Source organism: Elephantulus edwardii, unplaced genomic scaffold (genome assembly GCF_000299155.1).
Source record: "Elephantulus edwardii isolate Elephantulus edwardi_28Jun2011 unplaced genomic scaffold, EleEdw1.0 scaffold00283, whole genome shotgun sequence".
NCBI classification, from domain to species: Eukaryota; Metazoa; Chordata; class Mammalia; order Macroscelidea; family Macroscelididae; genus Elephantulus; species Elephantulus edwardii.
In genome coordinates this window covers 2,313,367-2,328,379 of record NW_006400033.1, presented here as the reverse complement: position 1 = coordinate 2,328,379, position 15,013 = coordinate 2,313,367, and the positions used below count along the sequence as shown (strand labels likewise).

The 15,013-nt window shown below is 41.1% G+C and overlaps 1 pseudogene; it reads left to right on the top strand.

Moving 5' to 3' along the window:
• Window positions 1–12,028: 12,028 nt before the first annotated feature.
• Window positions 12,029–12,400, top strand: LOC102860758 (annotated as a pseudogene).
• Window positions 12,401–15,013: the final 2,613 nt, after the last annotated feature.

Here is a 15,013-nt window from a genome sequence, read left to right as displayed (position 1 = left end):
TGAGAGATTTTAACTCTGTCGCCACACATAGGAAAGGAGTTGACATTTAACAGCTGCCACACACAGCATATTCTGTGAGCTTGGGTGGAGTGCCTGCTATTCTCGGGTACCCTGTAGGAAAGGAAACTTGAAGGGATGGAATAGCATACCCAAGGTATCATCCTGTAATCCTAAACCCACCAAGGAGCCGTTCTGACCTGCCTCTAATAAATTTCCTTTCAAGAGCTCCTGATGACCAGCAAGACATTCATTTCACCAGTAAAACTTTTCATGTGCAGTAATGCTAATTAGTCAAGTATTGAGTTGCAGCAAAAATTTGTAGAGGTCACTGAAAAGGCAGGTGCCAGGTTTGCAGCTAATTCTTGGAATTATACTTGCAAAATGTCATGTTAACTGAAAGCTCCAAACTCACAGGAAGTCCAGAAGCAACACTAGCTGAGTATATAGCAAATATACTTTATTTAAAATGCAGTTTGGTGAAAACATGCAGAGGCTCAATATTGCTTCAGCCCTGAACAAAGAGTAGGATATTTATTGATTCTACTTTGAGCAGATGGTCAAGGACTGCAACCTTAAATATGGATTGAAACTCAACATCAAGAAAACAAAGATTCTTACCACTGGGACAATTGGCAACATTATGATAGCTGGTGAGGAGATTGATATTGTTAACAGCTTTAGTTTGCTTGGCTCCACAATCAACACTCTTGATACCAGGCAATTAGAAGAATTGCACTGCTGTCAGAGACCTCTCCAAAGTTCTGAAGAGCAACAATGTCATTCTGGAGACTATGGTGTGCTGATCCAGGCCATGGTCTTCACAATTATGTGATGTGCATCAGAAAGCTGGGCAATGACTAGGGATGATAGAAAGAGTCTTGATACCTTTGAGCAGTGGTACTGGAGAAAAGTATTGAACATACCAAGGACTGCTAGGAGAACAGATTTTGTCTAGAAAGGGTGAAACCAGACTGCTCCTTGGAGGCAAGGATTCTGAAGTTTCGTGTGACATACTTAGGGCAAATTGCAAGGAGTGACCCAGTCCTTGGAGAGGGATGTCATGCTTAAGTGCATGGGGGGACAGCATAAGAGAGGAAGAAGACCCTCAATGAGATTAACTGATTTAGTGACTCGTATAAGGGGGGGTAGGTGTGTCAGAGGCAGTAAGGTTGGCACAGGATAGAGCAGGGTTCAGAGCTGTTGTACCTTGGGTTGCTATGAGTCACAAGAGACTCAGTGGAACATAACAATAACTTTGAAGGGGTGAGGGCTGTCACAGCAGTTTCAAGGGCCTGGGGCCATTTTCCATTTTCCTACCACACCTGGTTTTAGCTACTACCACCTGGGGCAGGTCATAAAACTATGTCTAGGGGTAAACATTTACCAGGTTATTTCGTATTTCCTGGAAAACAGACATACTCAAATAGGGTTGGAAGGTCAGCAAAATGGAATCACTTTGGTTTCAATCAACTTTATTAATTATGTGGAATTTTAAAGTAAATTACAGACATTCTAACTGGCTGTAAAATCATTCTTCTCACCCAGCTCGTGTATGTGTGGATTCAGGTTTGAATAGATTCCTGGGCACGTTATACATCAGCAGGTTTTGTTATGCACATAGTTTATCATTCATGAACTTATGGATAATGGAGCTTGACTTAGCAACTGTACTTAGTCATTGGCTGCCAGTTTCTCAACCATTCTTTATAGAGATTCTGATGTTTTAAATTAATGTTCTCGTGTGTGTGTGTGTGTGTGTGTGTGTGTGTGTGTGTGTTTTAGTCACTCTGGTGATACCTGGAGTTTCAGTTCTGTACCCTATAGAACTGTCAGGACCCAGCCAGGTCACCCACAGCCAATTGCTGGAGGCATTTTGGTCACAAAGAATGTGCTGAGCCCAAAGGGAGATAGGGAGCCTCTGTCCCAACTCAGAAAAGAATATGGGACTGCCACTCAGTCTGCTAGGTACTAGGGATATTGTAGCTAATGTTAGATGGATCTTAGCTGAAAGCAGGGAATACCAGAGGAATGTCTATCTGTGTTTCATTGATATGCAAAGGTGTTTGACTGTGCAGATCATAACAAACTGGCTGACTCTGAGAAGAATGGGAATCCCAGAACACTTGATCATGCTAATGTGAAACCTATACTTGGACCAAGAGGCAGTCGTCAGAACAGAGCAGGGAAACACTGCGTGGTTCAAAACTGGGAAGGGCATACGCCAGGGATGTATCCTGTCTCCATACTTTTTCAACCTGTATGCAGAACAGATTATCCGGGAGGCTGTGCTCTATGAGGAGAAATGTGGGGTCAGGATTGGTGGAAGATCTATCAACAATCTGTGTTATGCAGACGACACAACCCTGCTTGCTGAAACTGAGGAGGACCTGAAGTGCTTGCTGCAGAGGGTCAAGGACTGCAGCCTTCAGTATGGATTGAAGCTCAATGTCAAGAAGACAAAGATTCTTACCACTGAACCAATTGGCAGCATCAGGATGGATGGTGAAGAGATTGACATTGTTAACAACTTTAGTTTGCTTGGCTCCATGGTCAACACTCTTGGCACCAGTAGTCAGGAAATTAAAAAGACATATTGCCATGGGAAAGACTGCTATTAGGGACCTTTCCAAAGTTCTGAAGAGCAATGGTGTCTCTCTGGAGACTCAGGTGCATCTGATACAGGCCATGGTCTTTGCAATCACTTGTTATACATCAGAGAGTTGGACAATGGCTAGGGAGGATAGGAGAATTGATACCTTTGAGCTGTGGTGTTGGAGAAGAATGTTGAAGGTACCATAGACTGCTAGGAAAACAGACTCATCATGGAGAGGGTTAAACTGGGCAGCTCCTTGGAAGCAAGGATGCTGAGGCTCCGCCTAACATATTTTGGACATGTTGTAAGGAGGCACCGGTCCTTAGAGAGGGACATCATGCTTAAGAGGATGGAGGGACAGCACAGGAGAGGAAGGCCCTCTATGAGGTGGATTGATTCAGTGACAGGGGTAATCGGGATGGGTGCGTTGGAGACCATGCGATTGGCACAGGACAGAGCAGAGTCTAGGGCTGTTGTACATAGGGTTGCTATGAGTCTAAAGCGACTCGACAGCACGTAACAACAACAACTCAGTATACCTGTAGTTTCACAGGACAAATAAAACTAGAAAAAAAGGAATTGGAAAGGGTCTCAGGAATTCTACGTTAGTGCAGAGATGAGTCACACAACCCAGTACCAGAAAGGAGGAGGTGAAAACTTACATATGCACAAAAGAAGAGCATTGTATCCAGAGGTGACTCTCTGGACAGGTGTCAGTTTAGGCCCCACACAGCAGGGCAGGTGATTACACAGGCTGAAGGCAGTGCCTGCAGACCATACAATACTCATGACTATCGGGGACTTCAGAATATAAGTCTCTTCAGAGTTCCCAAAGAGAATAAAAATAATCTGCCTGTTGTTGTTAAGTGCCATCGAGTCATAGGTGACTCATAGCGACCCTATGAACAAAAGTGCTGGACACCTGTATAACTTTTGTCCTTTCTCCAAATTCATAGGATTTCCGGAGGCAAGCTATTATGGAAGTGGATGCCATTCCTGCTTTCAAGCTTGTTTTAATTGGGAAGCTCCACCATGTACTGTCCACCATGGGTAACCTTTCTCGTATTTGCCTCCTCACTGTCATAGTGTTCGGATTCACAGCAACCACGAGTTATGTCTGTACAGCAAGTGGACATACCAGGGTTACACAATCTACAAGAATGTTTCACCAGAAACAATTAAAGGCAGGCCTGAGCGTCGTGGAGTAGAGTCACCCATCTTTGGCTTGAGAGCATGGCTTTCTGTCCACAAGGTCAACTGCTCACTCTCTCTCTCTGCTGTTTTTGGTGGTGTTGTTGTTAAGTGCCATTGAGTCATAGGCAACTAAAAAAAAATGCCCAGTTACTTCCAGTAAATTAATTGGTAAATAGAAAAATTGTAGCATCTAGTCTGTACCTTCAGACTTCAAAAGACTACAGCCTTCAATATGGATTTCATCTCAAAGAAAATAAAGATCCTCACCCCCGGACCAATAGGCAGCATTGTGATAGATGTGGGGGAGGGGAAGAATGACGTTGATAATTATTTCTTTCTTTCTTTTTTTTTTTCTTTTTTTTTAGATCTCACAGTCAACATCCTGGGTCTCAGAAGTCAGGAAATCAAAAGACAATTTGCATTGGGAAAATCTGCTGTCAAGAACTGCTCCAGACTGCTAAAGAGCAATGATGTCAGTCTAGAGACTAAGGTGTGCCTGATCCAGGTCATGATCTTTCCAATTACTTGCTATGTATCTGAGAGCTAGATGATGAACAAGGATGACAGAGGAAGAATTGATGCCTTTGATATGCGGTGCTGGAGAAGAGAATTGAACATGGACTGTCAAGAGAACAAACAGCTCTGTCCTGGAGAGGGTGAAACCAATCTGTCCCTTTGAGGCAAGGATTTTGAAACTCTGTCTCACACGTACTTTGGGCTCGTTGTCAGGAGGGCCCAGTCTTTGGAGAAGGACATCATTCTTGGAAGGGTAGAGGGTCAGTGTAAAAGAAGAACACCCCGAAAGAGATGGACTGACCCAGTGACTGTGACAATGGAGTCAGGTGGTGAGATTGGCTCAGCAAAGGGCAGGAGCCATAGTTCCCAGAGTCACTACAAGCCATAGTCAACTGGAAGGCACAGAACAACAGTCTGTATCTATCTTCCTATCTCTACCTGAGCTCTGGTGGCCCAGGGGTAAGGAGTTACACTGTCAACCCAAGTCAGGAAGTTTGAATTCACCAGATGCTCCCCAGGAGGAAATTAGGCAATCTCGCCCTTGCAATTTACAGCCTCTGAAAACCAGCTGGAGGCAAGTCTGTTCTTGATGTCTTGGAATTCTGAACTGACTCATCGAAGTGAGTTTATTTAGTTTGAATCAAACAAGAGCTTTTTCCTTAGCCCCAGGGCTCCGGAAATTGAAGCTGTAAAACAGACCCCCTTAAGTAATTTTAAAGAGCTCTGGTGGCACAAGTAACTAACAAAATTGTCAGCAGTTTGAATCCACCAACCCCTTGGGGAGAAAGATGCTTGCATTTGTTTCTTTAAAAATTTAGTGTTTGAAAACCACATGGCCAGTTCTGTTCTGCCCAGGAGGGTCACTATGGGTTGGAATCACCTAGCTGCAGTGGGAGTGGTGGGTAATAAGTCAATTTCTTCTCGTGTGTGTGTGTGTGTGTGTGTGTGTGTGTGTGTGTGTGTGTGTGTGAAATACATACATTAAGAGCACTTTTCATTTATCTTAATAAGTGTCAAACTTTTTTCATGTCTTTTTCTGTTGCTTTTTTCTTTTTTTTTTCAGCAAGCAGCCATAGCAACTGCAAAGCTTTATTAAAGCCCAAACTCTCTGTTGCTTTTTTCAAAATGAGATTTAAGTGAAGGTTTATGAAGCTAATGGGTTTTACACTAACCCTCCATCCATTTTCTTTTATGGCACTAGTTACAATGCCCACAATGGAATCACACTTTGCCCACTTCCTCCCTGTAGTGCTCTTTTCCATTAATCCTTCTATCAGGGCTTTATCCTTGGGCAGAAGATGCTCTTATATGTCTTATATGTGTGGCTGGTTATTCGAAGGAGTGGTAATACTGCTCTCCTTATTGTCTGTCTAGTTTTTGGCTAAACATTGAGCCACGGGGGGTAAATTTTGTTCTGTGTTTGAAGGATGACTAAGGTTCATAGGCCAATTAAAACCAAGCCTGAGGGCCACAGATTAAAATCACTCATAACCACTTGGCCAGCTGACTGGAAAAGATCTATATTTGTTCCTATTCCAAAGAAAGGTGATCCAACAGAGTGTGGAAATTGTGGAACAAAATCACTGATATCACATGTAAACAAGATTCGGCTGAAGATTATCCAAAAATGACTGGAACAGCAACACATCAACAGAGAACTGCCAGAAGTCCAGCCTGGGTTTAGAAGGGGTTGTGATACTAGGGATATTGTAGCTAATGTTAGATGATCTTAGCTGAAAGCAGAGAATACCAGAGGAATGTCTATCTGTGTTTCATTGATATGCAAAGGTGTTTGATTATGTGGATCACAAAAAACTGTGGCTGACTCTGAGAAGAATGCGAATCCCAGAACACTTGATAATGCTAATGTGTAACCTATACTTGGACCAGGAGGCAGTTGTCAGAATAGAGCAAGGAAACACTCTATGGCTCAAAGTTGGGAAGGGTGTACACCATGGATGAGTCCTATCTCCATACCTTTTCAACCTATATGCAGAACAGATTATCCAGGAGACTGGACTTTATGAGAAAAAGTGTGGCATCAAGATTGGTGGAAGATTCATCAACAATCTTCATTATGCATATGACACAACCCTCTTTGCTGAAACTGAGAAGAACCTGAAGTGCTTGCTGCAGAAGATCAAGGACTGCAGCCTTCAATATGGATTGAGACTCAATATCAAGAAGATGAAGATTCTCACCACTGGGCCAACTGGCAGCATCAGGATGGATAGTGAAGAGATTGAGATTGTTCACAGCTTTAGTTTGCTTGGTTCTACAGTCAACACTCTTTACACCAACATCCAGGAAATTAAAAGAGGTATTGCGATGGCAAAGGCTGCTGTTGGGAACCTCTCCAAAGTACTGAAGAGCAATTGTGTCACTCTGGAAAGTAAGGTGCACTTGATAAAGGCCATGGTCTTTGAGAATTGATGCCTTTGAGCTGTGGTGCTGGAGAAGAGCATTGCGTGTACCATGGACTGCTAAGAAAACGAAGAGGTTCATCCTGGAGAGGGTTAAACCAAGCTGCTTCTTAGAGGCTAGGATTCTGAAGCTTCATTAGACATACTTTGGACATATTGAAGGAGGGACCAGTCCTTGGAGGAGGGACATCATGCTTGGGACAGCGTTGGAAAGGAAGACTTTTTTGAGGTGGATTCATTCAGTGACTGGGATAGTGGGGATGAGTGTGTCAGAGACAGTGAGGTTGGCACAGGACAGAGCAGGGTTTAGGGCTGCTGTACTATGTCTATGAGTCACAGGCAACTCAACAGCACATAACAACAACCTTTGGTTTGGTATCATAACTTTCTATCTACTAAGCCAACAGAGCTCTGGTTTTAATTGTTTTAGGTCAAACATTCTTCTAAGTGGTATACCTCTGATCTGTCCATTTGCTGTACAGAGGTAACTCGTGGTTGCTGTGAAGCTGAACACTGTGACACTGATGTGTCAAATGTGTTAATGGTTACCCATGGCGGATAGTGTTTCGTGGAGCTCCCTATTAAAACAAGCTTGGAATCAGGAGTGGCATCCACTTCCGAAATTACTTGCCTCCAGAAACCTCTATGAATATGGAGAAATGATGGAAGTTATACAAGTGTTTCGTTCATAGGTTTGCTGTTAGTTGCGTACAACTCGACGGCACCTGACAACAACAACATTGGCCTATAGTTTTCTATTTTTTATGGTGTCGTTACCCTAATTTGGTATCAGGGATATATTTGCTTCATAAAATGAGCCCTGCACAAAAGCTTCTTGAACTGGCAGCCCTGATCTCCTGAGACAAAGGAAGACATTAAGCTGCAGGAGACATGGGTGAAAAGAAAACCTACTGGGAACAAACATTTGGCAATAGCATCTCAAACAACGGTCTCATAACAAAAGTTTACAGAATACTCCTGGAACACCAGAAGAAAAAGACTGATAACACAATTACAAAATGGTCAAAAGACTTTTCACAGAGGAACACATTCATGTGGCCAACAGACGCATGAAGAAATGCTCAAAATCACTGGCAATACAAGAGATGCAAATAAAAACTGAAATGAGATACCATCTCACCCCAGTAGCAGTGGCAAAGCTTAGTAAAGCAGCAAACAATAAATGTTAGAGAGGATGTGGAGAGGTCGGAACTCTCATACATTATTGGTGGGACTGTAAAATGGTACAACTACTCTGGAAGGCAGTTTGATAATTCCTCTAAAAGTTGAACATAGAAACTTCATATGACCCAGCTATTCCATTACTGGAAATATACCCCAAGGAAATTAGAAGTGAGACACAAATGGAGATTTGTACCCCCAGTGTTCATAGTAGCGTTATTCACCATTGCAAAAACAGAAACAGCCCAAATGTTCAATCATAACCGAATGGATTGAGAAATTGTGGTACATTTACACAATGGAATACTATGCACTACTCAGGAGCAAAGTTTCAAAAAGAATACTATGTAACTTTGGAGAGGATGGAGAGCATTATGGTGAATAAAATAACACAATCTCATAAGGACATACCCTGCATGAGACCATTATGTAAAAATAGAAGGAAAACTAGTAAAACATGTATGGGAACTCAAGGAGGGGGAAGGCTGAGGGTGGGTATTGGCGAAACCACAGTTTGGTGGGTGGAGGGAGGTGGAAAAGTAAACGGGAAGGACCCAGGTGAATGATGGGCAAGGTCCAATAGTGAATAATTTTATAAAACATAATGCATGAGAATGATTGTATGAAACACAATGTGAATGAAGAATATCATTAAACACAATGTATTCAAACTTACGAAGCAAACCAATAAGAAACCAAGTCTGGGAGTATTCCATCTTTTTCTATTTTTTGAATACTTTATATAGAATTTGTGACAGCTTTTTTTCTGAATGTTTGATAAAATTCACTAAAAAAACCACCTGGTCCAGGGCTTTTTGTTGTTGTTTTAAGTTGTTTTATGACCCTGTTCAATGTCTCCTTTTGTAATTGGTCTGTTCAGATGTTCTATTTCCGTTTGTGTCAGTTTGGGTCAGTTGTGAGTTTCTAAGTATTTGTGCATTTTCTCCAGATTTTCATATTTGTTTGAGTACCATTTTTCATAAGGTTCTTTTGTTAACTTTTTTATTTCAGCTGGTTCTGTTGTGACTTCTCCCTTTTCATCTTTTATTCAGATTATCTGTGTCTTTCTTTTCCTTTGTTAGTTAGCTAGTGGTTTGTCAGTTTTATTGACCTTTTCTAAGAACCAACTCCTTGTCTTGTTGATCGTTTCAATTGTTTTTCTGTTTCCTATTCCACTTACTTGTGCCCTAAATTTTTTTTTTAAAAATCTAGCATTCTTGGACAACAAATGCTGCTGAGGCTGTGCAGCAACTGGAACTCTTATTCCTTGCTGGGGGCAGTCTAAAATGGCACAGTTGTTATGGAAGGTTGTTCGGTCCTTTCTCAAAAAGTTGGAAATAAACATACCATTTGATCCAACTATTCCACTATTGGGAATACACCCTATAGAAACGAGAGCCGCTAGGCAAACAAATGTATGCAACTCATGTTTATTGCTGAATTACTCACAATAGCAAAGATACGGAAGCTACTCAAATGCTCAACAACAAATGAATGGATAGAAAAATTATGGTGGAATCGCACAATTAATATTATGCAGCATTAAAAAACAATGAACTCTCAAAGTATTACACACATGGGGGAGCCTGGAGGACATTATGCTGAGTGAAATACTCTGTCTTAAAAGGACAAATACTGCATAACACATAGGACAGATGGAGGTGGCATAGGCAAAGAACAGGAAAAGAGTGGGTAGATAATGAACACTGCAGAAGGACTGAAGAGGGGAAGAATTGTTTGAAAGGAATATATGATTAGGTATTATATGTATAACAAAAAAATCTAAAACAAGGGGTATGTTACTAGATGGTCTGGGGAAGGGAGAAGGAAGAAAATATGTATAAATAAAAAAGCTTTTAAAAGAAAAAATCTAGCATTCTTTTACTGCAGTTACTATACTATACAAGATATTCTAGGAAAAGATACAAGTATTTATTTGTAAGACTGCTAAAACAGATTTTTTTACCACTTTTTACCTGATATTTTAATGAATGTTTATAAAGAAGTTGGGTTTCCAATCATTCATTGTTGCATATTTTCCTCCTTGTCCTCTCTTCCTCCCACATGACTTTTTTCTTTGGGGAAAAAAGTTCTTTCATTGTTATACAGGATTCCCCCACCCCAACCACTTTACTATGAAGCTCCTTCTCTAGATTCTTGTTATGCCAATAATACCTAATAATTCCTTTTACACAATTCTCTCTCTCGTCTGTTTCAATGTCGTGTAGATTATTTATCCCCTCTTAGTTTCCTCCCAACCCCTATGTCAGGCCTGTTTTATAACAGTGGCATTATGCCGTATTTGTCTTTTTGTGACAGATATTTCACTCAGCATAATGTCCTCGAGGGTCACCCATTTTGTATAATAATTCATGAGTTCCTTGTTTTTCAATGTAGCATAGTATTCCATTGTATGAATATACCACAGCTTCTCTATCCATTCATTGGTTGATGGGTACTTGGATTGTTTCAAACTCTTTGCTATTGTGAACAAAGCTGCAATAAACATGGGTGTGCATATATCTGCTTGGGTGGCAGTTATGGTTTCTTTGGGGTATATTCCCAGATAGTGGAATTGCTGGGTCAAATGGTATTTCTATTTCCAACTGTTTGAGAAAGCACCATACTGTCTTCCACAGTGGTTGCACCATTTTACACACTCACCAACGGTGAATAAGGGTTCCAGGTTCTCCGCAACCTCACTAGCATTTGTTGTTTGCTGTTCTATTGAATTTTGCTATTCTTGCTGGGGTGAGACGATATCTCACAGTTGTTTTGATTTGCATCTCTCTTAGAGCTAGAGATTTTAAACATTTCTTCATATGTTTGTTTGCCATCTGAATATCTTTTTTTGTGAAGTGTCTGTTCAAATCCTTTGTCCATTTTTCCATTGGGTTGTTTATCTTGTTGTGGTGTGTCCTAAATTTTTATAATCACCTTTCTTTTAGAGGCTGTCAGGGTTGGGTTGTTGGTCTGTTTGAGGGTTTTTTCTGTTCTATTTATACTTGTTGGAGATGTTGTGTTAAATACTGTTATAATTTTTTTTCTTCATTTTTGATGCTTTTAATGCTATGAATTGGCCTCTAAATACTGATTTTGTTGTATTCCAAAGGTTTTGGTAAGTTGTGTTTTCATTCTCATTTGTTTCAAGAAACTTTTTTTCCCTCTTATTACCCATTCATGTTCAAGCAGGGTGTGATTTAGCTTCCAGGTGTATGGGGTTTTTCCCCTTTGTCCTCTTGTTGTTGATAATCTTTGTTTTCTTAATGTTGAGCTTCAGTCCATATTGGAGACTTCAGTCCTTAACCTTCTGCAGTGAATTCTTCAGGCCCTCCCACATTTCAGCAAGCAAGGTTGTGTCATCTTCATAATGTAATTTATTGATGAGTCTTCCTCCAATCTTGATGCCACATTCTTCATCATAAAGTCCAGCCTCCCAAATGATCTGTTACACATGTAGATTGAAAAGGTATGGAGACAGAATGCATCCCAAATGCACTACTTTTAAAATTTTGAACCATGCAGTATTTCCTTGCTCTGTTCCAAGGACTACTTCCTGGTCCAGGTATAGATTTCAAAGAAACACAATTAGGTGTTTTGGTATTTCCATTCTCCTCAAGATAAGCCACATTTTGTTGTGGTCCACACAGTCAAATGCCTTTGTACAGTTAATGAAACATAGATAGACATTCCTCTGGTACTCTCTAATGTCAGCCAAGATCTATCTGGTATTAACTATGATGTCCCTAAAGTCTCTTCTACACTCAATTTACACTTCAGACAGTTTTCTGTTGATATGTCATTACAGTAATTTTTGGATAATCTTCAGCAGAATTTTACTTGTATGTGATATTAGTGATAGTGTATGATAATTTCCACACTCTGTCAGATCACATTTTTTGGAATGGGAATAAATATGGTTCTCTTCCAGCCAGTTTGCCAGGTAGTTGTCCTCCGGATTGCCAATATTGTGATATATGGAGAAAAAAAAATTAGTCAATCTTTTCATTTCACTAGGATCCACAATCGACACCCTCAGTACCAGCAGTCAAGAAATCAAAAGACGCTTCTCTTCCTCTCGGGCTTGGATCAGGCGGCATCCAGGTTCTATCGCTCAGCCATGGCCAAAATCAAGGCTCAGGACCTTTGTGGCAAGAAGAAGGAGGAGCTGTTAAAACAGCTGGACGATCTGAAGGTGGAGCTTTCCCAGCTGCCCATCGCCAAAGTGACAGGCGGTGCGGCTTCTAAGCTCTCCAAAATTCGAGTTGTCCGAAACTCCATTGCCCGTGATCTCACTGTTATTAACCAGACTCAGAAGGAGAACCTCAGAAAATACTATAAGGACAAGAAGTACAAACCCCTGGTTCTGCGGCCCAAGAAAACACGTGCCCTGCGCCGAAGGCTCAACAAGCATGAGGAGAACCTGAAGACCAAGAAGCAGCAGCGAAAAGAGCGCCTGTACCCACTGCGCAAATATGCAGTCAAGGCCTGAACGTCTTAAATAAATAAATCACAAAACTAAAAAAAAGAAAGAAAGAAAGAAAGAAATCAAGACATTTCCTATTGGGGAAATCTACTGTCAAGGACCTTTCCAAATTGCTAAAGAGTAAAGATGTCAGTTTAATGACAAAGGCGTGTCTCATCCCAATACAAGGTGTTTTCAATTGCTTCCTACACATCTGAATATTGGATAATGAATAAGAATGATAGATAAATTGATGTTATTGAATTGTATTGTTGGTGAAAAGTACAGAATGGAATACCAAGAGAGCAAACAGGTCTGTCTTGGAACAGGCCCAACCAGGGTGCTCCTTAGAAGCAAGGATGGTGAAACTTGGTCTCACATCCTTTGGGTATGTTGTCAGGAGGGACCAATACTTAGAAAAAGACATCATGCTGGGAGATGGAGAATCAGAGAAAGATGAGGAGACATTCAACAAGATGGACTGACACAGTGAATGTCACAATCACAATGGGCTTGAACATGGCAAGAAATCATGAGGATGGAGCAGAATAGAACAGCGTGCTGACCTGTTGTTCCTGGGGTCGCTTTGACCAGGTCTCCCTGTTGTTTGGGCCAGAACCTTAACCCAGAAGGTCAGACTCAAATCAGAAACAAAATAGATTCCATTTGATATGTTATCTATTATGATGGTAGTAAAATTAATGCAGTTCTAGATAATAATATTATTTGTTTTAAGGTTCTGACTTCTGCCAAATTCTTATCTTTCCTCCAACAAAAGCAGGGAAATCACAGAATTCTGAAGAGCTGAGGCATTTAGACAGTCAGCCTTGAGGGAGTTTGGATGTAGAGACTTAAAACTACTTGATAACCAGAAAAACCGATCTAGGGTTATATGTAAATGTCTTTCACAGGATCAGAAATTAAACTGATTGGCCTCAAAATCTACACCACATAAACATCATGCTAAATGGAGGAGAGAGAAAAAAATCAAAGTTGTCAACCATTTCTTTCTACTTGGACCAACCATTAATTGTCCATGGAAGCAGCAATCAAGAAATCAAAAGACCTATTACATTTGGTAAATTTGCTGCCAAAGACCTCTTTAAAAGTCAAAATGTCACGTTGATGACCGTGGTATGACTGACCAAACCTTGCTTCTTTTTCACAGTTGCCTTGTATGTATTTGAAAGCTGAACAATGAAAAAGAAGCTTCGTAGCAGAGAGGACAGCAAGGCTTCCAGTCACTTTGGACATGTCATCAGGAAAGAGACTATCTCTCATTGCTGTGGCATCAGAACTGGCTCAGACTGACCCTTCAGTGCGTTTTCAGAGCCCGAAAATCACATGGGAGGATATTGCCATCTTTCTCTTTTGAAGCAGCTAGTGGATTCAAACCATCTGCCTTTGTGTTGACAGCATAACTCTTTACCCACTAGACTGCCAGAGCTCCCTTAGGAAAGACTAGTTACTAGAAAAGACCAGTATATTTGGGAAGGTTGTTGTTAGGTGCTGTGCTGTCTGTTCCACATCATAGTGATCTTACGTGTAACTGAACGATTCCCCGCTAATCCTGTAACATCTTCCCCATGTCAGCTGCTCTTCAGTCCAGTGTTGTGGTCACTCTGTCAGTCCCTGTGTTTGATGGTTGTACCCTCAGTTTTTCCAGGAACTGACTTTTTCTCATAATATGTCCAAAGTATGTCAAATGATGTTTCACCATTCTTGCTTCTCCAGAGCACTCTGAGTGCAATTCTTCAAAAAAAATGTTTGTTTATTCTTTTGGCAGCCCATGAATATCCTTTGCCAACACCACAGTTCAAAAGCTTCCGTTATTCTTCAGTATTCTTGAATTTTTATCCAGTTTTCATAAATATATTATACATTTAAAAGTACTATGGCTTGGACCAGGCACACCTTAGTCTTTAAACTGACCTCTTTGTTCTTTAGTACTTTAAAGGGATCGTGGACAGAAGACCTTGGGAACCTAGGTTTAAACTGACCTCTTTGTTCTTTAGTACTTTAAAGGGATCGTGGACAGAAGACCTTGGGAACCTAGGATGTCAAAGAAAACAAAGGACCCCTCTATGATTTGGATTGATAGAGTGGCTGTGACAAAGGACTTAAACACCCCAGGTCACATGGTGCCGAGGCCAGCAAGGTTGTGCTTCCAGCCAGGTGGGTTTGAGGTTCTTCATAGCAAACTTCATAGACAAACTTCAGAGACTGCCCTTTTCCTGAACCAAACACACATGAAATTCAGAATGTGGCCACGTGAGGGCAGTGCATCAACATGAAACAGAAAAGTGTCTCACGCTTTAACACTTATTTTTAGGACTGGCCCACGGTTCCTGGTGGTGCACAGGTTTAAGCACTGAACTACTGATTGAAAAGTTGCTGGTTCAAATCCACTTAGAGTTCCCTCAGGGGTAAGGCTTGATGGTCTGACTCCCCAAGGTGTCTGCTTTAAAAACCCTGTGGAGGAATCAACTCTGCACATGTGGCTCCTCATGGGTTGCAACCCACTCAGTGGACAACAGTCAGTGAATGAAAGTCTTGTGGGTTTGAGGCCACCTCTGCCCATTTTTTTGTGAGTATGATGTGGGGGAAAGTATTTACCTCCCTGAGTTTTTGCTTTCCTTC